Source organism: Vicugna pacos, chromosome 11 (genome assembly GCF_048564905.1).
Source record: "Vicugna pacos chromosome 11, VicPac4, whole genome shotgun sequence".
NCBI lineage: Eukaryota > Metazoa > Chordata > Mammalia > Artiodactyla > Camelidae > Vicugna > Vicugna pacos.
In genome coordinates, this window is record NC_132997.1 from 24,617,437 (window position 1) to 24,642,373 (window position 24,937).

At 44.3% G+C, this 24,937-nt stretch overlaps 1 protein-coding gene and 1 long non-coding RNA gene across 5 annotated transcripts in view; one reads left to right on the forward strand and one right to left on the reverse strand.

Annotated features, from left to right (window-relative positions):
• Positions 1 to 24,937, reverse strand: part of SLC35F3 (solute carrier family 35 member F3) — a 230,085-nt gene that overhangs the window by 167,466 nt on the left and 37,682 nt on the right. The gene's annotated exons all lie outside the window — the stretch shown is intronic.
• On the forward strand, positions 2,960 to 15,741 carry LOC140699226 (uncharacterized). Of its 2 annotated transcripts, none has more exons than XR_012077241.1 (2): positions 2,960 to 3,161; positions 15,297 to 15,741. It is a non-coding gene; the product is annotated as an uncharacterized lncRNA (long non-coding RNA). The 2 variants fall into 2 exon arrangements; XR_012077240.1 differs by having other exon boundaries at positions 2,960 to 3,158.

Consider the following 24,937-nt stretch of genomic DNA (forward strand, 5'->3'; position numbering starts at 1 on the left):
CACGTCTCAGTTAGAATGCAGCCCTGGTTAACTATATACACGCTCATCACAAAGAAAAGAAAGCAGCCTGCGTGTTCTACCAAATGCACGCGCGAATTCCTCGCGGGGTCAGAACCCTTGTCATTCACTGTCAGTGTTCACAGTCACTTTAGAAATCCTTAAATATCTCTGCTACATAGAAATTACCATTCTTGTGATGAAGAAAATGTATTTTGTGATTTTTATAAACAAAAGCCTTCCCTAGCAAAAAGCTCCTATTGTGAGTGAGTGCAGGGAGTTATTTCCACGATAAAAGATCTCCATCACATCCAACAGGAGATGGAAACAATTCAAGGGGCCAGGATGCTCAGCACAGGAGCAAATAAATGCCCGTGGCGGCACACGCAGAAAGGGAACACTGAGATCACCAGTGTGAGCCCAGGACTCCCCTATCCTCCGGAGGGCCTCTCCCAGTTCACCCCTTCTCAGCTGAACTGTCCTTCCAAATTCACACTTGATGAACTGAGTATCAGAAGTGTGTGTGTGTGTGTGTGTGTATGTGTGTGCGCGCGCGCGCGCATGTGTGTATCACTGATGAAATGTTCCAGCTACTCAAATATGAGCATAAAATGCCCACAGGTGAGGACAGTTCGGAGAGCACGCGAGCAACGACGTGCCCAGCTGCTTGCTGTCACGCGCGCACTCGGCACCAGGGCCACTTCAGGGAACCTTTATGCTGCTGGTACCGAGATTTGTCTAAGAAAAGCCTCCATTCTCAGGGCAGCAGAAAGTGTTTAAAAATAACTTGGATGAAGACTGCCTGGCTGACTCTATCACAGATCAAAGCAGCTTCCCCATCAAAGATCAGCAATCAGTCTTCACAAAAGTGGAGGGTCCAGGCATAGCCGAACCATCATCTCGAATAAATGGTTCTCATTTATCAATGATGTATGCAGGCTCCAGCCAGGCATGGCTTCATCCTCCGCATCAGGGGATCCCAGGCTCCCCGCCTGATTCCCACAGCCTTCAGTCGCCCTGCTCCTCACTGCCTGACTCCCCCTCCATCTCCTCACCGAATCATTCTCCACGCTCACTCAGAAACACCAGCTGCAAATCCTTACGTCTTGAGCCTCTGTATCTCTGTACCTGGCTCTATCCTACAGGAAAAAAAAGTGTATATAGGAATGTTTTTGATGTATTTCTGGTATTGAGTTCTCAACTACTTTTTATCCCGCATCATCTATTAATAATGATGATCATGTTGATGATAATGACAATGCTTACAATTTACTGGGCATTGACTGTGTGGCTGGTTCTGTGTTTCGCATTTTACACACAGTAGCTTATGTGATCCTCCCAACGACTCTATGAGGTAGGCCATTCTGTTTTTACAAATGCGACATCTGAGGTTTGGAGAGATTAAGGAATCTGCACAAGAGCACACAACTAGAAGGCGAAAGCGCACGGACGTAAATCCAGGTGAGCTTTCTCCAAAGCCTGCATTCTTCCCATTCGTTTTTGTTTGCTTGTTTGTTATTGAAGTATAGTTGATTTACAATGTTGTGTTAGTTTCAGGTGTACAGCATAGTGACTCAGTTAAACACATACATACACATAGATTCTTTTTCATCACAGGTTATCACCAGCTATTGACTATAGCTCCCTGAGCTATACAGTAGGACCTTATAATTTATCTATTTTATATATATTAGTGTGTATCTGCTAATCTCAACTCCTAATTTATCCTTCCCCCATGGGAACCCCTTTCCTACCCCTTTCCCCTGTGGTAACCATAAGTTTGTTTTCTATGTCTATGAGTCTGTCTCTGTTTTGTAAATAAGTTCATCTGTGTCATTTTTTAGATTCCACATATAAGTAGTATCATATGATACTTGTCTTTCTCTGTCTAACTTACTTAGTATGATCATCTCCAGGTCCATCTGAGTTGCTGCAAATGGCATCATTTCATTCCTTTTTGTGGCTGAGTAGTATTCCACTCCATTCATTTTGATGTACTTTTATATTTGAAGGCTTTATCTTTTTAAGAGCTAGAAGAACCTTCAAAACTACCTCTTAGAAATTCTTGCATTTTAGAGACAAGGAAATTGAAGCCCAGGGAACTGCCTTTTCCAAAGTCCCACGGAGGTCAGTGGTTGAGCCTGGCCTATAGCCCAGTCATGGAATTCCCATGAAGACTTTAAAATTTATACCAGGAAGCCTCTTGAGCCAAAACACTCCACTGCATCATGGGAAGGGGAGAGCGGAGGCAATGAGCAGGCTCTTCAAATGAGAGCCAAGAAGGAATAAGGCCCATTGCTTCTGCTCTGGGTCACAACTGAACCAATGTCCAGTGGTCTCAGGAAATGGGCCAGGTGGACTGGGCCACGAGGATTAGCTAAGACACACCACATTCTGCTATGTGCACAAGAAAGGCTCAACAGTACTGAAGGTAAGAGTTTGCACCCTGGAGTTAAAGCAAACTGGGTATAAGTTCCTACCTCATCTCTCAGGAGACCTGCCACCTTGAAACCTTCCTCGTCCTCTGTTTTCTCTTCTGTAAGCTGGGGGTAGTAAGAATACATGCCTCAAAATATTCTTACTATAAAGTTTCAAAGATCACACATAGCATCAGGCCTGGTCCATTGTGAGAGCTCATGAAAGTTCATCATCCATTATTAGTACTAATCGTGTTACTACTACCTTCTCCACTGGCCTGTCTCTCACTTGAACAGTCCTGTCTAAGTGGCCCACCTCTGCCAGGCGCCATGGAGAGGTGCTGATTCCGTGGCAAGACAAACCCACCGAAAGTAGTAAATGTTTCTCATCTGTCAGGGCTGTAGCCTTTGACTCCACTTCTCAGACTTCCTGGTGACAATTAAATACCCTTCCCCCATGGCCCTGGAGAAGCACAATTACATTCTATTTGTCACTCTGGTAACCAGGCAACTGACAGTCTTTTCACACAATACAAAAGCTCCCAGTGCTTCACTCTGATTCATTCCAGCAGGCAGCAGGTTGGGAAGCTGAGTCATCCGTGCCTCCTGAGAGGTACAATTAGGGACCCCAGTTTTCAGCAGAAGCACTAGTCACTCCAGGGAGCAGGCTGAGCTGAGAACAGAGGCAGAATCCCCAGTGCAGACGGACTCCACGCGGACTCCAGGAGAAGGGCTCTTCAGGAGGTGGTGTGTTTTTTGAGAATAAACACTGGACCAGACTTCAAAAGACTGGCTCTGGTCTTGGCTCCGGCCCTCACGGAGCCATGTGAGCCTAGACAAGTCATTTAATGCCCTGGGTCTCCGTTTCCTTACCTGTGAAATGAGGGTATTAGAGCAGAGAACTTCTCAAAGGGCCTCTTAGCCCTAAACCTCTATGATGAAGTAAGAATGGCTACTTGCATGGGAAAAATTCATTACCTTACGAAAGACACCTTTCAGACTTAAAATATATATTTTTTTCAATTGAAGTATAGTTGATTTACAATGTTGTGTTAGTTTCAAGTGTACAACAAAGTGACTCAGTTGTAATATACATATATATATATTCTTTTTCAGATTCTTTTCTATTATAGGTGATTATAAGATATAGAATATAGTTCCCTGTGCTATTAAAAAAGATCTTTGATCAATCGATTACAAAACCCATGACTTTGAGCTACTGGGTTGAGGCTTCAAAGCAAATTTCTCAGGATGTTAAAGATGGGAGATCTTGTTGGAGACCAGCGTTCTGGACCGCCATGGACTACTGCTTCCCACTCAGTTCTACAGCCCAGCATTGGAAGTCCAATCCATGTTTTACTGCACGTAAGTGATACCAAAGGGATAAGGAGGGTAGAACTCCACAAGGACAGAGAGAACTGGAGAGAAACCCAGAACACTCAAAGGACAGTCATATCACGTCAAAGCAGAAAAGCAGATGAATAAATGGCGTCTGACCTAGGTGACCAAACAGCGCTGGATGCCAGGCTGTGGCAGAGGATGGAGACCTTGTGTAGGAAGAGGAATAAGCCAGGAAGTAAGTATGTTTGAGTGACAGGACCCCTGAAGAGCTCGGTTTTCACTAGCACCAGGAACTCCTGAAGGCAAGGGCACAGGGGATCTGGCAGGAAGTCTGTGTAAGAAGCAGTTAGACTCTAGACAACTGTGCAGCCAGGCAACATCTCTGGGTACCATGTACAGCTTGCTCAACTGGAAGTGAGGAATTAAGTTCAAGTTTACTTATCCAACGGTAACACCCTGCTCAGCCTCCCTTCCCCACTAATTTCCTTAAAAAGTAGCAGCTAGATCTGTATTTTTCAGGCAAAAAAACTGGACAACTGCTTTCTGGAGAAACTGATGTGATCAAGAGATAAGATATACAGGTACTAAGAAGTTGGAGTCCTTCGATGACACCACTTCATCCCTTGATGGTAATGAAACTTACCGTTTGACAAATACTACCCTTGCACTTGGAGCCCCCACACAGCCTTTCTGTGCCTCTGTCTTAAATACGAATGAACAAAGGAATCATCAGTCATTAGAGGAAAAATTCTGACATAAAAGACAGAAATCAAATCAAACCAACAAAGAAAGGACTCTGGAAGGAACAGGATCAACGCAGGAAGCAGAAGAAAGCTTAAACACTATTTCTATAATTGGAAACCGTCAAGAGAGACAGGAAGAAACTGAAACAACAAAATAAAAGAGCTCTTTAAAATTAAAATATGATGTCGGGAGGGAAGAAATGAATACAAGAGTTAAAAGATAAATTTGGAGAAATCTCCCTAAAAGAGTTGGAAGATAAAATAAAACATTAAAAAATGAGATTATAAAATAATCCAGGAGGTCCAACATCTGAGTAACAGGTGGCCCCAAAGGAGAAAAGAGGGAAAGTTAAAGGGGGAGAAATTCTCATACTGTTAAGATACTTCCCAAATCTCAAACAATGTAAGTTTCTAGATTGAAAGATTCCAGCCAGTGGCCAACAAAAATAAATTTTGAAAATCTTACAGCCAAGGCATATTATCGTAAAGTGTCAAAGTATCAGAGGTAAAAGTAATATCCTAAAAGCTTCTGGAGAGAAAGGCAGAACAAAATCAAAGGATGGGGACAGGAGGCGGGTCCGAATAGCTTCAGACCTCCCATTATCAACAATGCAGTCCATCTAGGACACAATGCAGAATGCCTTCAAAATACAGAGAGAAAATGGTTTGCTACCTAGAATCTCAAACTGAGCAAGTCTTTCATCAAGAAGAGGTTCAAAGAAAGACATTTTCATACTTACAAGTTCACAAAAATTGTACCAATCTTACACAATTTCTCAAGAAGCTACTAAAGGACCTGGTTCAACAAAATAAGGAAGAGAACAAAGAAAGGGGGAAATGAGATCAGGGAACAGGGGATCTGATACAGAAGGGAGGTACAGGGAATTTCCAGGAAGATGATAATGAGGGAATAGTCCAGAAGTCAGAGAGTAATCAGTCCAAGGCTGGAGCAGAGCACAGGCTCTGGAAGGGATGTCTCCATGAAGAAAAGTAAAATAAATCAAACGGATGCTCTGGATATTTGATCCCATCAAGGGGAGATTTTCATCTCTGTTGGAGGCTATGAACTCAGAGATACACGCAAACAAAAAAATGGCACCATTAAAAAATTATTTGGTTACAAATTTCAGGAGAAAAAGAAAATATATCGAAACAGCACAAGATGACTCGGACAAGGTATGTAACAGCCACCCAACACAAAAGCTAATCCAAATACTGACTTAAGATCTAAAGGATGCAGAGAATTTGAGGGCTAAATCCTCATTTTCTATATCTGGAAATTAAACCACATTTTAAAAACTGGAAAAATACTCAGAATGGAAATTACGAACAAGAAAGACGAGAGTTGACAGTGGCCACCGCTCATAGGTGGGACACTGGGTAGAGAGGAGGTGGGTGAAACATAAACATCAAAGAATTCGTGGATTTTTTTAAGGTACATGTATTATTATCTTGATAAAAACAGAAATTAAATCAAAAGGAAAGCAAAAAGACTGTTAAGGGCTGAATGAAAGAATAACAGCTACCATCAACTGTACACATATTGTATCTGAAGCACTTTTCATATATTTACTCATTTTTTTAGCCCCCACAACTCAATGAGATAAGAGCTATTACTATGCTACCCATTTTTATTTGTTTTATTTTTTAAATTGAAGTATAATGATTTACAATGTTGTGTTAGTATCTGATATACAGCATAGTGATTCAGTTATACCTATATATTTTCCTTCATACTCTTTTTCATTATAGGTTATTACAACAAAATTTTTTTATTGAGGTATAGTCAGTTTACAGTGTCATGTCAGTTTCTGGTGTACAGCACAACATCATACGTGGGTATACATATATTCATTTTCTTATTCTTTTTCACATAAGCTATAAGATATTGAATTTACTTCCCTGTGCTATATAGTACAAACTTGTTTATATATTTTATACATATTGGTCAGTATCTTCAAATTTCGAACTCCCAGTTTTTTGCTTCTTACCCTCCTCCCCTCTGGCAACCACAAGTCTGTATTCTATGTCTGTGAGCCTGCTTCTGTTACATATATAAGTTCATTTATCTTTTTTTTTTAAATTCCACATATAAGTGATATTATATGGTATTTTTCTTTCTCTTTCTGGCTTACTTCACTTAGAATGACATTCTCCAGGGCCATCCATGTTGCTGTAAATGGCATTATTCTATTCTTTTTTATGGCTAAGTAGTATTCCATTGTATAAATATACCACTTCTTCTTTATCCAGTCATCTGTCGATGAACATTAAGGTTGTTTCTATGTCTTGGCTATTGTAAATAGTGCTGCTATGAACATTGGGGTGCAGGTGTCATCCTGAAGTAGGGTTCCTTCTGGCTATATGCCCAAGAGTGGGATTCTTGGGTCATATGGTAAGTCTATTCCTAGTCTTTTGAGGAATCTCCATACTGTTTTCCACAGTGGCTGCACTAAACTGCATTCCCACCAGCAGTGTAGGAGGGTTTCCTTTTCTCCACAGCCTCTCCAGCATTTGTCATTGGTGGATTTTTGAATGATGGCCATTCTGTCTGGTGTGAGGTGATACCTCATTGTAGCTTTGACTTACATTTCTCTGACAATTAGTGATATTGAGCATTTTTTCATGTGCCTATTGGTCATTCATATGTCTTCACTGGAGAATTGCTTGTTTAGGTCTTTTGCTCATTTTTGGATTCAGTTGTTTTTTCCTTATTAAGTCATATGAGCTGTTTATATATTCTGCAAATCAAGACCTTGTCAGTCTCATCTTTTGCAAATATTTTCTCCCATTCCATGGGCTGTCATTTTGTTTGGTTATTACAAGACATTGAATGCCGTTCCCTGTGCTATACAGTAGTACCTTGTTGTTCACATCTTTATATATAGTAGTGTGTATCTGCTAATCCCAGACTCCCAATTTATCCCTCCCCTCTCTTTCCCCTTTGGTAACCATAAGTTTGTTTTCTCTGTCTGTGTGTCTGTTTCTGGTTTTAAAACAAGTTCATTTGTATCATTTTTTTAGATTCCACATGTAAGTGATTTCATATGATATTTGTCTTTGACTTATTTCACGTGGTATGATCATCTCTAGGTCCATCCATGTTGCTGCAAATGGCATTATTTCATTCTTTTTTACAGCTGAGTAGCAAGCTACCCATTTTTAGACCAGGATACTAAGGCTTATAGATCCTAAGTAACTTGCCCAAGATTGCCCAGTTAGGGAGCAGTAAAAGCAGAATTTTAACCCACACAGCAGGGCTCTAGTGCCTGCATTTTTAACCACTCTGCTCTACTGAAAAGAAAGATATTTAAAAGCAGATTGAGAACATTTGTCTGATGAAAAGTCCATCCACCTCTGCGAGGAGTATCCACAGGCAGGAGTTTTCTCAGAGAACGGTTCTGGGTCTGTGCCCACACACAGATTGGTGAGCAGCTCGGGTTCCAACAGTCTCTGCCCTAAACTTTCATGCATGATTTTAGTTTAGAGCATTAGCCAACGTGGCCATTTAAAAAGTCTTAATAAAGCACCCCCAGAACGTCTACAGAAAGGCGTACTGCTGCTGCAGGGCTGTGCTAAATATGCACCCTCATTAATTTACACGATGTACCAGTGACTGTAATAATAAAGAGGAGGAGGAGGAACTGCGTGGGTCTCAAGAGGGTCCAAGAAGCAAAGCGGAGTTTTTGTTTTTTCTTAATGGTCACAAAAGCACTGCATGCCTACATGAAATATTAAGAAAAATAAAGGCTTAAATCAATTTTCCATGTGTCTAAGTTGGAAAGCAACTGTTAAGAGTCTTTCTACATAGATTCAATCACCGTGGGACGATTAGAGAAAAGTGAAAGTGATTACAAGATTTTATTTTATTTTTTGATGGAGCTACCCGGGATTGAACCAGGACCTCGTACATGCTAAGTACGTGCTCTACCACTGAGCTATGCCCTCCCCCAACTTTCTAAAGCTTTTTGTTTTTAAAATTTTTTAATTTTAAAACATTTATTATTTTTTATTTGCAGGGAGGTAATTAGGTCAGTTTGCATGTTTATTTATTTTAATGGAGGTACTGGGGATTGAACCCAGGACCTTGTGCATGCTAGACACATGCTCTACCACTGAGCTATACCCCATCTTCCCCCAAAATGATTGCGGGGTCTTACTGATTTGTGAGGACAGGGAGCCGGATGAATTCACGGGATCTCTGCCCATCCTTCAGGTGCCACTGCGGGGGCCTCACACCAGGAGCACCAGCATCGCGAAGTGTCTTCACGTGGCATTTCACACTTGCAAACACATTTCAAAGTATGTGTTGTTCTTCCTGAGTTTTTTGCCCAATTCTACAGAGCGGCATAGGAATATGACCCCAGCGTATCCGCTCGGGAGCATAAGAGAGAAGAGTCGTACAGCTTTGTGAGCCCTCAACCATGGGGAAAAGAGCACTGCGTCTCTGCCACCAAGCATCTTGCACCTGCTGTGGCCTAACTTCTCTTGATGCTGGCACAGAGGGGAAAGGAGCAGAGGCAGCGGAGCGACGACGCAGGGTGTGTCTGAGCAACCGGGACCGGAAAGTCAACTGCCGTGAGTACGGGCACCCCATTTCCAGAACTTTCCATCACACTCATGACTATACAGATGCACCTCATTTTATTGCCCTTCGATTTACTGTATTTTACAGATAATCTGTTTTATACAAATTGAAGGTTTGCAGCAACCCTGAATCGTCAACTGATGGGTAGCATTTCTTTAGCAATAAAGTATGTTTTAATTAGGGTACATACGTTGGTTTTTAGACATAATGCTATTGCACACTTCACAGGCTACAGTATAGCGTAAACATAACTTTTACATGCACTGGGCAACCAAAAATTCATGTGACTTGCTTTACTGCAACATTCACCTTATGGCTGTGGTCTGGGGCCCAACCCGCAGCATCTCCAAGGTGCTGCCTGTATTGTGTCCTGGTGTCAGGCCACATGGTCGGATTTCAGTTCAGGAAGCACTGTTCCCAAATCGGAAGGAAACCCACACATGCTTAATTACTCCACCTCTGGGACTCTCTTATTTGCTTCTGAAATTTTGATTGAGGGAAATGGGCCCCATATACTGCTTTTATGACAATGACGAAACCAGTGGGGGTTTTCGCTTTAATTTGAAACTGTGTATATTGGACCCAGGCTCTCTGAAATTCTGTTGATGAAGTGGTTTCTAAAGGAGCTAGTTGGTGAGGACTGGTATCAAGGGAAGTATAAAGTCAGCAACCTTGGATGTTGTATATAGATTAAGAGGGAGATAAGAGAGAACACACTGGGACTCATCCCATCTGTACAAGAAGGGGTAAGTTAAGAAACAGTGCATCACAGTCAACATTCTTACAATTTTATCCTCTCCAAGCTTGCTACGCTTCGGTGGAGGAACTGAACAAGCAGAATTAGATTTGAGCTGTTTGGTGAAATTACTCAATTTTCCAACATTAAATTTGCATGAGGGATATCATTTATGAGTCCAATTCCGTTCTAAATGAAGTGATCACTTTACCCCTGCGCTAGGGCCCTTATTCCCAAGTTCAATCGAGGATCAGGTAATAAAAGGAACACAAAGTTCTTTTGGCTTGATTGTGCTGCTGTCAAATTTTTTCTTAATATAACGAGTTTCCTGATGGCAAACAATGTGAAATGTACATTCTGATTGCTGGGCAATACAGACGGAGAGTGGGGAGGGAGATCTGATCTCAGGGGTGAGGGAACGCACAGTTCTGTGGTTCCTTTTTCTTAAGGAATGATACGGTTTGCTTGTTTGTTTGTTTATTTACTGGAGGTACTGGGGATTGAACCCAGGACCTCGTGCATGCTAAGCAGGCACCCTACCTCTGAGCTATACCCTCCCTGCCAGTTCAGTGGTTTCTTTACTGTTCTTTATGCACTTCCTCATCCTCAGCTCCCAGCCCAGAGCAGGGCTCCCCCTGCGTCTTCGTGCACAGCCACGTGGAGGGCTGCGGGACCCCCAACCCCCACCTGCCTCTCTCACTCCCATTCCTATTCCTCCTCTTTCAGATCTTGGTTCAGCTCCTGGACCCTCTGACCTTCAGCAGGTGAAGTCCATCTCACCACTACCTGCTTTCTCATGGCCCTTCATGACCACAAGTAAAACTCTCTAACAGCGTACACAGTTGTTAATGTCTCCCCCTGCCATCAGTGTCTAAGCTCATTGTGGGCAGGGACAGAGCCATTTGCTCACTGCTGAATCCCCAGCTCCTGGGTCAGTGCCTCACACACAGTCAGCGCTCAGTCAAAATGAATGTGGGTACCTGACAAAGGACTCATTTAGAATATGTAAAGAGCTCTCAAACTGACCAGTAAAAAAGAAAAGAAAAGACTCTAACTAGAAAATGGAGGAAAGAGATGAACACATACTTCATCAAAGAGGATATTTCAATGGCAAATAAGCACAGGAAGATGCTCAACATCTTCAGTCATCAGGAAAATGCAAAGTCAAACTGTGATAGTGCTACCCCATACCTATCAGAACATCTTACAGCAAAAGGTGACAACACCAAAGGTTGATGAGGATGCAAAGAAACGGGATCCCTCATATGCTGCTGGGACTATAAGAGGAATGGGACTGACACTCTGGAAAATGGTTTGGTGGCCTCTTCAGAACTAAACACACATTTACCACAGAACCCAACTGCATTTCTGAGTATTATCCCAGAGAAAAGGAAGTATCTGTCCACACAAAAACCTGTACATGACATTCACAGCAGCTTTATTCATAGCAGCCCCAAAATGAAAATGACTCAAATGTTCTTGAGTAGGTGGAAGGTCAAATAACTGTGATACACAAATGATAAATGCTGAAGAGATTGTGGAGAAAAGCGAATCCTCCTACAGTGTTGGTGGGAATGTCATTTGGTGCAGCCACAATGGAAAATAGTATGGCGATTCTTTAACTAACAGTAAAGTTACTATATGATTCAGCAATCCCTCTCCTGGGCATATATCTGGAATAAACTCTAATTTGAAAAGATGCATGCACCTCAATGTTCCTAGCAGCACTATTTACAACAGCCAAGACATGGAAGCAACCTAAGTGTCCATCGACAGATGACTGGATAAAGAAGTTGTGGTATACACACACACACACACACACACACACACACACACACACACACACACAATGGAATACTACTCAGCCATAAAAAAGAATGAAATAATGCCATCTGTAGCAATACTGACCTAGAGATTATTATATTATGTGAAGCAAGTCAGACATAGAAAGACAAATATATCACTTACATATGGAATCTAAAAAAATGATACAGATTCTATTTACAAAACAAAAAAACAGACTCACAGACATAGAAAACAAACCATGGTTACCAAAGGGGAAAGGGCGGGGAGGGATAAATTATGGGTTGGGGATTAACAGACACACATTACTATATAAAATAGATAAACAACAAGGTCCTGGTGTATAACACAGGGAACTATATTCAATTTCCTGTAATAACCTATAATGGAAAAGAATCTGAAAAGAAAAAATATGTATGCATATGTATAACTGAATCACTTTGCTCTGTACCTGAAACTAACACTATAAGTCAACTGCACTTCAGTAATTTTTTTTTTTTATAAAAAGGCTGCAGTGTGCCTTATGGAGAAAACACATGTGAGGTGCTTTGTTCAGGTGTGACTTTTAGAACCTGCTGTCTGCAAGTTCAGTGTTAATGATAAACAATATATGTTAAATAAGACGTCTTTAAACAGAAACACACACAAAGCAAGGTTATGTACTGATGGACTGATGAAAATGTTGTGACCAGAGGTTCTTAGGAGCTGAACCCTGTATTTCCCCTGGGAGCACAGTCAACATCCATAGGGACTTTATAGAACATAACTGCTGTGAGTAACAGGAACTGACGGTATTGTTTATTTTGATTACGGAGTTTTTTTGGTCTGTAGTGAGTGCAAAAGAAATGTTGGCTGACTTGAGGCTTTGTGATGCTTCCCACACTCCTTCCAACTGGCGAAGTCCTCCCCATCCTTTAAAGGCAAATCACACATTCCTATGAGGCTGCCATGAGGATGAAATGAGATGTGTGTGAAGGCGAAGCTGGCACGGAGCAGGAACTTACACACACACACACACACACACACGCACACAGGAGCCCTCCCCACCTGTGCCGGGAAGCCCAGTTACATGGTCCAAGGCACAGCTGGTGAGGACAGGTGGGGAGGTGACGGTGCCGCGTGCTCCATGAGCCCACCTCTGCCACATCCGGTCAGCTGAGGTTGACGGGCACAGGATAGCCACTGTGGCCACTCAAACATCAGAATCAGACACTGTCCACGAGGTTCCTTCCACCTTCGCATCATCCTTCAGTGTCAGGTGACGCAGCCTGTGCAGAACCCACGACCGCCCACCTACAGGAGCAGGTGGTCCAGGTGTACCGACCCCAGCAGCAAAGCACCTCAGTCAGCATCACAGAGCATCTCGCCAGGTGGCTCCTCGCTGCCACGTCCCCTCGCCCCAGCTCACCAGTGACAAGACGGCGTTCTTGCTGTTTAACATCTGTCTACCTTGGTGAGGTCTCCGTAAGATGAAGGAGCCTGCTGAGGTCGCTGGAGAAGTGAGCAAGGGCAAAACGTCCTTTCTCTTCAAATCACGTGCCTGACAGCCTTGGGTTCTGTGCGGCCTGAATAATTCACCAGATGCCTGCTGTTGTTATTCCCGTGGCTTTTCTACTCAAATTGTTTTTTCCAATCACTTAGGGGAGTTAAGAATCTCCCAACGTGCAGCAGACTTGACGTCCATGTGGAATCACTTCTTTTGCTTTACAGATGAGAACACCGAGGCTGGGAGGGTAGGATCCTCCTGGCACACAGGGCGGACCAGGTGAGATCAGACTCAAAGCCGTTCTTCCGAGACCACTCCCTGGGATCTTGGCCCCACATGACACCATTCACTTCATTTATTTCTTAATAACTACACCACACACACCGGCCCTCTTCCCGCCGCTTCTTGCAGGAAGTAAACAGAGGAGACATTCCATAAACATCACAGACACCACAATGGATCACGGACAGGACCAGGAGGCAGGACCTCCGGAGCTGAGCGGTGATATAAAGTAATTTGTAAGCCCACGCGCAGGAGCACCGGGTCCCCCGCGGGGCCCTGACCCCCGAGCAGCTGCCGTCCCCACGTCACTGAGGTTTTGTCCAGGAAGACGAGCTATTTACAGAGTCATTATGTGTCTCACTGACTTGCACTAAGGGATGGCTGAAGGTAGTCACTGGGTCCTTTAGAAGACTAACTGATTATCCGTAATCTAAGCAACCAGCCTTGAGGACCACCAACCTTGCCCCCCCTCTTACATGTGCTTTCAGGAATGCTTCTCTGCAACATTAAGAAGGTTGCATAAACTGACTATAACTCAGTAAAAAAAAAAAGTAAAAAAAATAAATAAATAAAAATACAAAAAAAACCAGGTTGCAGTTTCTGCAATGACGAATGAAGCAATGGTTCCAAATACAAAAGCCACCTCCAATCTCTGTGGGTGGGGGCGGGGGACTGCCAGCGGCCAACAGAGGGCGAGGTGCGCCGGGCACCTCCGACCAGCCACCACATCCCTCGTTTCTTTGCTTTGTCCGGCCCCCTTCCTGCCCACCTCCTTCCTTCCCCAGAGGACTGTCTTGTTGGGTGGCAGATGCCTGCTAGCCTCCAGCCACTGTGCTCAACTTGCCTGAAGTCTAGCACATCTCAGCCACCTGCAGACACGCTGACGGGACCCATGAATGTCCAGTGGGACACCCGACTTACAGCGGAGGAGGGGCCCAAGGGCGGCCGTCACTTCTCCTCTGCGAGCCTGTGTACATGCACGCGCAGCCCCTTCTTGCCAATGGAGGTCAGCAGAGCCCCTTCTCATTTTTCAAAAATGTATTTTTACATCCCTTCTCATTTTCGCTGTCAAAGGGACAGCATTCACTGACCCAGCCCAACATCAGGCTTGACAAGGGCGCATTCTGCCTACTGTCAGAAGACTTGTACCAGCACCCAGAGCTCCGAGCAGTGCCTGCAAACCCGGGGCACTCGGTAACTGAGGAAGCAGACTGCTACCGAGGGCTCAAGGCACAGGGCATGCCTGGTGCTCTCACTTACGCAAGCCACTGGCCAAAAATGCTCCATGAATGACGATGCTGTTAGTGTTCATAAGCACATAGCAACGGTGCCTGAAATTACAGTACAGAGCAGCCCTCAGTAACTAGAGTGAATGCAGGCAGGTCATTACTGAAGCAAAAAACAAACCCACCAGCAGGGACCCCACTGTGCAGTGTAGCTCCCACGCACTCCCATCAGGTGACAACAGGACCAGGTCCTCCGTGGGGAAGTGAGAGAGCTAAAGAAACCTGGGCGCCTTCAATCTGAGACCTGTGGCTGCAAAGGTCTGCCTTCACTGCGAATTTTCTCCTCTAAAGCCAAAGCTGCAACTTTACAATCCCACAGGCATATGCAGGTGGATGCTTTGCTCAACCCTCCAATAAGTTACTTGCAAGGAGCAGTTATTGTGGGAAGAGAAAAAAATCTTTGCAACAACTTCAGGCCCGAGCCCTAGCTCCAAAACACAAGCCCGGAGGGAAGTGCGCACAAGGATGCTGGGTGGAAGGGGCAGAAGCCCAGGTCTCAGACCTGCAGGGAGGCAGGTGGGCGGGTCACAGCTGGGCCAACCACGGGGCATGCGCAGGGCAGGGGCCCACCTGCCGAGTGACGTCGAATCTTACCACCTTTGTTTTGCCTTTAGCAGGGATTCTTCAAGAAAGGTCTCAGGAAGCTGGCTCCTGGATTTGCTGTAAACCCACCGTGAAATCAACTGTCACAACAAGACCAGGATCACGTCTGGATGATAAAGTCTTTTTAAAATGTAATGCCAATGATACCGTGAAATAATGCACGACCTTACACATTAGGTTAAAAAAATAATTTTTAATGACACGGGAGTGAAAATAAACTCACAGTACGATATTAACTGAGAAAACAAAGTACATATTGACATATAACCTGAAGCTTAAAAAGCTGCCAGGGCACAGCAGAACACCACTAATTGCTTCGTGTCTGATACATGAGAAGTCACAACCCTGATATTTCTGCATTGTCTGAAACTTTCTATAATAAAAAATTAAAATGAAAAAAATGGAAAAAGTTGTTAAATGCAATAAAACGTTAAATGTCTTTCATACTGGGCAGCAGAATTAGTGATGGTTTCTATTTTGTCTTGTTTGTACACAATTTCAAATTTTTCTACAAAACTATGACATTTATAATAAGAAGCCAGGCTACTTTATGAAGTTGTGCTGTAAAAATAGACTTTGAGGGACTAGGAATAGACTTACCATATGACCCAGGAATCCCACTCCTGGGCACATATCCAGAAGGAACTCTACTTCAAAAAGACACCTGCACCCCAATGTTCATAGCAGCACTATGTACAATATCCAAGACATGGAAACAGCCTATATGTCCATCAACAGATGACTGGATAAAGAAGATGTGGTAATATTTATACAATGGAATACTATTCAGCCATAAAAATGACAACATAATGCCATTTGCAGCAACATGGATGTCCCTGGAGAATGTCATTCTAAGTGAAGTAAGCCAGAAGGAGAAAGAAAAATACCATATGAGATCACTTATGTGTGGAATCTGAAAAACAAATGAACATAAATACAAAACAGAAACAGACTCATAGACATAGAATACAAACTTGTGGTTGCCAAGGGGGAGGGGTGTGGGAAGGGACAGACTGGGAGTTCGAAATCTGTAGATACTGACAGACATATGCAGAATAGATAAACAAGATTACACTGTACAGCACAGGGAAATATATACAAGATCTTGTGGTAGCTCACAGTGGAAAAAATGTGACAATGAATATACGTATGTTCATGTATAACTGAAAAATTATGCTCTACACTGGAATTTGACACAACATTGTAAAATGACTATTAACTCAATACAAAAAACGTTAAAAAAATAGATTTAGGAATTGTTCTGTTTTTCCTTCCTCCCTCATCCCCTCCCTACTTCTCTTCATCTTTGTCTTTTTTTTTTTTTTTTGATATGAAAAAGTACACAACCAAGATGTTTTCTTCTTTGCTCTGGCTCATTTACCATAATGAACTGCCTTATTTCCTCCCCCCTCTCGACTGACACTCCATCACACACAGACAAAAAAACATTCAACATGCACATGACACATTTACCCACGCACACCCCAAGGCATTTTTGGAAAGATATCATATATGAGGTAGAAGCTGGGATACCCAGGTGTAAAGGATGCCACAGTCATCCTCCCTGCCAGCAACCTGTACCTCCAACTGAACACGTGAGCTTGTCAGTGAGGACCCCCAGTCAATCCTTCATGCGTCTACTTGAGTTTCTGGTTCATGCTGCTACCCTCAGCAGTGGTGCCTGAGTACATCCTTGATGGATGGATTGTGGCTCACCTTCCAACCATCACCCCAACCCCTCATCATGGCAGCTCTGAAGGAAGAGCCTGGGACCCTTCTGCGGCTGAACTCTTTCTGGGCCCCATTACAGACACCTAGTCCATCATGAGTGGACAGTAACCACGGCCCTTTCTGGTGCTGCCATTTCCCTGTTTGTCAAATGGGAGAGAGAGAAACTTCAGTCTTCATTCCCTGACAGCACACCATTCTCCAAGCTCATGGGACGGTGACCTGCAAAGGTTAGTCCGGCTTCTCATAGGCAGGCATTGCACATACATCATAAGATGGTTTTCACAAGATCCCAGCTCACACAGCCCGGGGGGTTCCATCAGCAAGTCCCTTCCCCCGTGAAGCAGGCAGAGGCCGCCAGCAACTGCCCGGGAGCTTTGACTTTCAAGCAGAGTGCTTTGCTCTTAACATCAAAGTCCCTTCCTTTGTCGTCTTCATTTACAGAAACTCTTTTAACTACGTTTTAAGGCAGTATTTCTCAACATACGGTTTATAGACCACTTCTATCAGAAGGGTGTGGGGCAGGTGTTAAAAAGCAGATTCTGAGGTCCTGGCTCTGACCTCCTGCATCCAAATATCCAGGAACGGGACCCAGAAATTATCATCTCAGCTTCGCTAGAGATAATGCTCATCACATGCTGTGCTCTGCAGCCTGGTGTGCCTCCCACGCCTCTGCGCTCCGTCCGCAGCGACTCCAGCCCATCCTGGTGTCCCTCCTCCTCTCTCAGCTTTCCGGTGTTTGCACCTTGTGAGCACAGATTCGGATCTAATGACACGACTTTCTCTAACACTAGCCATCTGATGCGGGATGTCTCCTCAAGCATCACACTCTCAAAATAATTAAGGTCTCCGTTCTTGCGCACAGCAAATGCACTGATCTGTGTTATCACGTAGATCTGAGACACAGAATGAACTAAACTGTGGCTTCAGAGGAAACTCAGGAGCCTTGGCTGGATGTTCAATCTGCTACAGTCACTGGCGCGTGGGTGGAGAACGCGAAGTCAGGGCTCAAAAAGCTGCGGAAATTAATTCCAACAGGCGGGAGCCAAGCAACAGGAAACAGCAAGTGCACACAGACTTTTACCAGAGGGAACTGAGCACTGAGGGAAGGGAGAGGGTAGACTGAACCTGAGGACTGAACCGGGGCCCCTCAGGGCGCCCTGATTTTGTGGAAGGAGGAAGAACCCAACCTGGTTTATAGGATCACTGCTCAAATGAGCTTTATTAGAAACCAAGTGGAAATATACCCTGCAAAGTTACAATCACCTGCCTTTAGAATGGGTTTAGTTTCTCCCTGAAAAACTTTTTTCTTTAATTGAAGTATAATTGATTTACAATGTTGAGTTAGTTTCTGGTATACAGCATAGTGATTCAGATTATATATATATATATATAACATATATGTATTCTTTTTTATTTTTTATTATAGCTTATTAGAAGATATTGAATGTACCTGTGCTTTACAGTAGGACCTTGTTGTTTATCTCTTTTATATACAGTAGTGTGTATCTTCTAATCCCAAACTCCTACTTTATCCCTCCCCACCCACTTTCCTCCCTGGTAACTGTAAGTTTGATTTCTATGTCTGTGAGTCTGCTTCTGTTTTGTGAATAAGTTCATTTGTGTCATATTTTAGATTCCACATGTAAGTGATATTACATATTTGTCTTTCTCTGTCTGACTTACTTCACTTAGTATGATCATCTCTAGGTCCATCCATGTTGCTGCAAATGGTATCGTTTCATTCCTTTTTATGACTAAGTAATATTCCATGTGTGTGTGTGTGTGTGTGTGTGTGTGTGTGTGTGTGTATACTATATACACACACATATATATATACTACATCTCCTTTATTCAGTCATCTGTTGATGGACATTTACATTTAGGTTGCTTCCATGTCTTGGCTATTGTAAATAGTGTTGCTATGAACACTGGGGAGCAGGTATCTTTTAGAATTTCTCTGGATATATGCCCAGGAGTAGGATTGTTGGATCATACCATAACTCTATGTTTCATTTTTGAAGGAATCTCCATACTGCTGAAAAACTAACTTTTTAAGGGAACACTGCCATCAGAGAAAGTCTCTATAAAGAGCCAACACACCAAGTCATCAGCAAGGATTTAAGTTCAGCCAGAGGCTTGGGGAAAAAATTAAAAATCAGTATGAAGGTGTTAAGAGGGATTAAAATGTTTCAGCAGAGTAGACTGTCTGGCCAAGTCTATAATCAGACTTCTGAAACATTTTGCACCAGCCATGTAGTAAAAGGACTGTCTGCATTGGTTTAAAAAAAAAGGATGAAAACAAAAACTGCCCTAGCTCTACCACCAAGCAGCATGCCCACGTGCACTGGAACCCACCCTCAAGGCCTGCCCTGCTTCCCCAGCCACGTGGCCACAGCGGCCTGTGTTCCATCCCTCTGAGCTCCCCTGTCTGCACCACAACCATCTCTTTCGTCCTCAGTCTCCCTTCTATCTCATAAGCTTCCTGGCAACAGAAACCACACATGCCAATCAGGAATTTGAATCCCCAGTTCCTCCCGAGAGCCTGGGCTGTAACAGAAGAACTGTGAGTATTTCTGAAGGTCCGTCTGTGATCAGAGTCAATGCTGGTTGGCCTGATCTGCAGTGTCAGGCTGGACCCCACGATGTGGAAGCTGGCAGAACTGGTCATCCACCTCACATGCACATAGGCCCCCAGACCACTGCTCAGGGGACACAGAGCATCGGTGCCCCTCCTGGTAACAGTTTACTTCCCCATGGCATCCTTCCCGCAGTGACAGATGCCCCAACTGTGACCTCAAGCCCCATGCTCTGCTTCCCAACCTGGGACTCTCGCAGACTGTCCGTTTCAGCACCAAAAGAGGATGCTGTTCTAGACTCCACAGGAGACATCAGTCACATGTCTCTGATGACGGATGGGCCTCCAGATATGGGCCCTGAGCCACATAACTGCATCATTACAACAGTGACAATGTCTTCAGGCCCTAAGGTCCATCCATTCATTGCCAGGGACAGGATGGTGAGGTTTGGACGTGGAGACATGATGAGTCTGGGGTCTGTCTTGCAGTCCCGGTGGAGACCAAGGTGTCGGGGCAGCTCAGGGAGAGGCGGTGCTCCCCTCATTGCCCCTTGATTAACCATCATAGTGGAGACGTTCTGATCTAAAGATTAGAGCAATCAATCACTAGCTGCGGCCAGGGACAAGTACGTAGGCATTTGCTGATTAGGAAGGTCCATTGTGTGAGTAGGTATGGGTGAAGCAGGGACCGTTCTGCAGGGGACATACAGAGAGCAAGAAAACTGCCATCTTGGGGGGCCTGACCATACAAGCGTCCAGGCCAGTCCTGAAGCCAGGCCTCCTGATGGAAGCCACACCAGCTCTCTGCGGGCAGTGCCACTTTCTGAACGCACACTTGGCTGCCACGAGGGACTAGTGTAGGAGGAGCGGCTCACTACAAACCAGCCCCTCTACGGCTCCTCTGAATCAACAGTGCTCACGGAAGGGCGGACAGTCCATGGCAAGTCTACCAAAACAGGCACAGCGGAGCTATACACACAGCCGTCCCAAAACCTAAGGCGAGAACTGCAAAAAGGAGGGAAAGCCGGACACGGTTTTGTAAGTCTTCTTTGGTTGCAACACACACACTCTACGTCACGGGTTGTACTGTGTCCCCAGGAAAGATATATTGAGGTTCCAACCCCCAGGACCTCAGAATGTGACCGTGCTTGGAAACAGGGTCACTTTGCAGATGTCATTATTTCAGATGAGGTCATCCTGGAGTCCAGTGGGCCCCTCATCAAATCGACCTCGTGTCCTTATGCGACGACAGCCATGTGGAGATGCGGTGACGCAGGGAGGACTCCACGTGAAGATGGGGCAGGAGTGGTGACACCTACAAGCCGAGGACACCAAGGACCGCCTGGAAGCAGGAGGGAGGCCGGCACAGACTCTCCTCACGGTTTCCAAAAAGGCTCGACCCTACTGACACCTTGATCTCATCCTCCAGCCTCCAGAAGACAGAGACGATGGATTTCTGCTATTTTAAGCCACTTTGTTTGTTGAACTTTGTTATAACAGCCCTAAGGGGAAAAATCCTATATTCCAAAAACTTTCCATTCGGTGGTGAAATTGTAGTTTCAGCTTAGAGGCAAAGTATTCTTTATTTTTCTCTTTCTTTTTAAGTCAAAAGGCACAATTTAAAATGAAAACCTCAAAGAACTTAGTTTTCTCAACAGTAATTAAACCCATCTCAGGCTTCAGTATAAATAAAAGCCTTTCAATACTCCAGAGTGGATAAACAACAAGTTCATACTGTACAGCACAGGGAACTATACTCAGTATCTTGTAGTAACTCACGGTGATAAAGAATATGAAAATGAATATATGTATGTTCATGTATGACTGAAGCACTGTGCTGCACACCAGAAACTGACACAACATTGTAAACTGACTACACTTCAATAAAAATACTCCACAGTGGAAAAACTGGCTGAGGGATGGACTGTAGTTTTTCAGACTCACTTAAATCTGCTTTGAAAACATTCTTTAAATGAAAAGTCACCCTATCTGTAGTTTCTAGTATAAAATTTCTTATGACTGTGTTCCATGTTGGTCTCAATTCATAAAACGCTATTACATTAACTCATCAGCACAAACACGATCATTAAAATAAGGTTACCACATTGTACAGAATGCAGCAATACACACAGTGAAGTTCAACATCCTATCTTACATTTCCTTCTTATGCAAACAAAGACTGAGGAACAGGTACTGTGAGATTTCCACCTGTTTACACTCATGATACTCCATCAGTCAGATAACCTATCAAAAATAATTCTTACCTAATAAAATAAAATTAAAACTACATATGGATGCATAGAACTCTTTACTGATGATCTTGTTTTCTTCATTTTATTTTTTTTATTAAAGTACAGTTGATTTCCGATGCTGTGTTAATTTCTGATGTACAGCATAGTGATTCAGTTATACACATATATATATTCTTTTTCATTATAGGTTATTATAAGATATTGAATGTAGTTCCATATGCTATACAGTAGGATCTTGTTGTGTGTCTATTTTATATGGAATAGTTTCCGTTTTCTTCTCGAAAGCCCTTGAAATAGAATCGTGTTCCTAAAAGACTGTTTAAAACATACGTCTGGGGCAGGGCTCTAATTTTCAAAAGAGATGCCTCTATCATTGAATTGTCACATAAAATACAGAATGCTCAATAAGATTTGAATTTCAGATCAACAATAGATTTTTTTCAGAGTAAGTATGTCCCACGCAACGTCCGATGCATAATTACACTAAGACATGATTTGCTGTTGATCTGAAATTCAAATATTAACTGGGTGTCTTACACTTTTATGCCCTAATTCTAGCAACCTTACCGTGACAGTAGAGCTGGACAGCTGAGTCGCTCTCCTAAGTACACTCCACAGATGTAAAGGAGCTTTTGATCCAGGACAAGGCGTATTAACACCAGAATTATGTCCCACAGAGCCTGAGGTCCGCTGATACTGGTTCACTCAAGGCCGGCATTGATGCCTTCTCTCCAAAGAAAACAAAGCAACTTAAGTTCAAGCACGAGTTTCCTTTGCTTTTCTATCAAATTCCTAGAACCAGCCCCATAAATCTGCAGTTGACCCTTAGCGTGTGAGAGGAGCAACGCTTTCTCTGACTTAGGAAATACTGGTCATTCTTTGAATGGATGACTTCGGGGTCTCTTCTAAGAGTACCTGAAGCTGTTTCTCTACTTTAATTAATTTTTTCAAAGAATCCTTATAAATTTCTGAAGTGGGTGTTCTTGAGGCTCTGTAGCTGGCCGAGAAGAGGTTGTAAGTGGGCACCCCCATCCAGATTAGGTCTGACAGAGTCCAGACCCATTTCCACTTATTGTAAACTTCCCTCTCTTGTCCTGCTTACTGTATAACGTACGACCACAAATTGAAAGGTTCAGACATTCACTGCCACAGTTCTATGGGTCAGAAACCTGGGAGCAGCTGAGTGGGATTGTCTGTTGCAATCAAGCTGGGGGTCCGGGGCTGTGTTCCCATTTGGAGACTCGACCAGGGAAGAATCCACCCCCAGGCCCACTCAGGTCACCGGCAGACTTTATTTCCTTGGGGTCGTAAGTATGAGGGCCCTGGCTGGCTCCTGGCTGGAGGCTGTCCTAGGCTCCTGGAAGCCCCCTTTAATTCCTTGTCACAGGGGCTTCTTCCACATGGTCACTTATTTCATCTCATCAGCAAGGAGAGACTCTGGAGTGCCTGCCAGCAAAACAGAGTCTAATAAAATGTAACATAATCACAGAGCAGAGAGCCCATCACGTCTGTCGTACTGTACTGGTTAGAAGCAAGGCGCAGCTCTTACCCAGACTCAGGGGAGGGGACCAGACAAAGCGGGGAGAACCAGGAGGAGGATTAAAACGCTCAGCCCTCAAGCTGTAAGTCTGAAGAGCTGCTAAAACTTCTTATTGTGGGCAGGAGGTGGGAGCAGAGCACATGCTTAGCATGCACCAGGTCTAGTCTCTCCATTAAAAAACCATCTTATTTTGGATTCCAAGTACAAGTAACAATACTAAAGAATATGTGTATTATCTTTGGTGTTTTCTACTGTCCTTGTAAAATTACCAACCCTTAGAGAACTTCTTTAGTTGCATATTTTCAGAAGGACCACAGGCCCCAGAGTCTGACATAGGAATTTAAAAGGGACCAGGCTATAGATAAAGATTTCACCAAAAAAAAACCAGTTCCAGTCCCAAGACTGCATTTCCTCAGGTGCCTCCTCCCCCACGCTGGTGTTCAGAATCCAACAGCAACATCAACCTGGTGGCCCCAGTGAGGACGGGGGCTGGGCACAATTTTGCTGATAAAAATCTTGGCAGCAGGTTGACTTCCTCTCACTTCTGCAGGAGGTGCACTCTGATCTCCTCTGACTTTCGTGTGGTCCTCGGGACTCTCCATCACAGTGATGGGCATCAGGTCCTCAGTGGGGAAGACATCATAGTGGAGGCAAAGAAGGGACAAGAGGTGAAGGCAGCCACGGCTAGGAGGAGCTCAGAAGGACGGCAGCAGTCTCTCCTGCACCGCTCCCCGTCCCCGGGTTGGCCCCTCTGTCTGGAACTTGTCCTCTGCCCCTTGGCGTCCCTGGCGTCTCCCAACTTCTAGGGCTCTGCTTGAACGGCAGCTCCTCAGAGACGCTGCCTTGAACACGTGGGCCAGAGCAGCCCTCCAGCACCGCAGGTTAGCCTCGTCACTCGGATCTACCTCCTTCCCAGCACTTACCTTGGTCCTGGAAGCAAACTCATTCCTCTTTTATGTTGTTATCTGTCACTGGACTCACTCCACATTACCTCATGCACAGTGGGGTCCCCAACAGCACTTAGGAGCCTCCGGTGAGTATTTCTGGATGAATGAACACATGGAACAGAGCCTTCATCCAAAACCTGGCTGATGGCGGCTTCAGAAAGGATGGCTGGTGGCAGCTTCTAAGTGCCAATGCATCTGTTTCAAGTCACGTCCCACATCTGCCTCCTGACTAGCGGTCTTCTCCTCTGGGAGGGTAGAAATGTGACTGTAACCCTTTTACAAAATGAAACAGTTCAAAGTGGCCCAAATGCGGTCCAAGGCAAAGCTCTTAGCTCTTTACTGGATGTGAAAGGAGGCAGTGGTCAGAGTGTTCCAAGGTTTCAGTGACACGGATGTGTCCAGGAGCACGCGGAAGAGTTTTAACTGCCCTGCTTACACAGAGAGTGGCAATGGTTTGTGCTGAACTCTTCAGAAATGATGGTAATTCCTTCAACCTGCTCTAAGCGGGGGAAGCCCTCCTCCCTCAGGGCAGGGAAGCGCAGACCAGCCGGATATCAGCCAACCTGATCCCAGAAGAAATGAGGCTCCAAACCCAGAGTGTCTCCAGCTG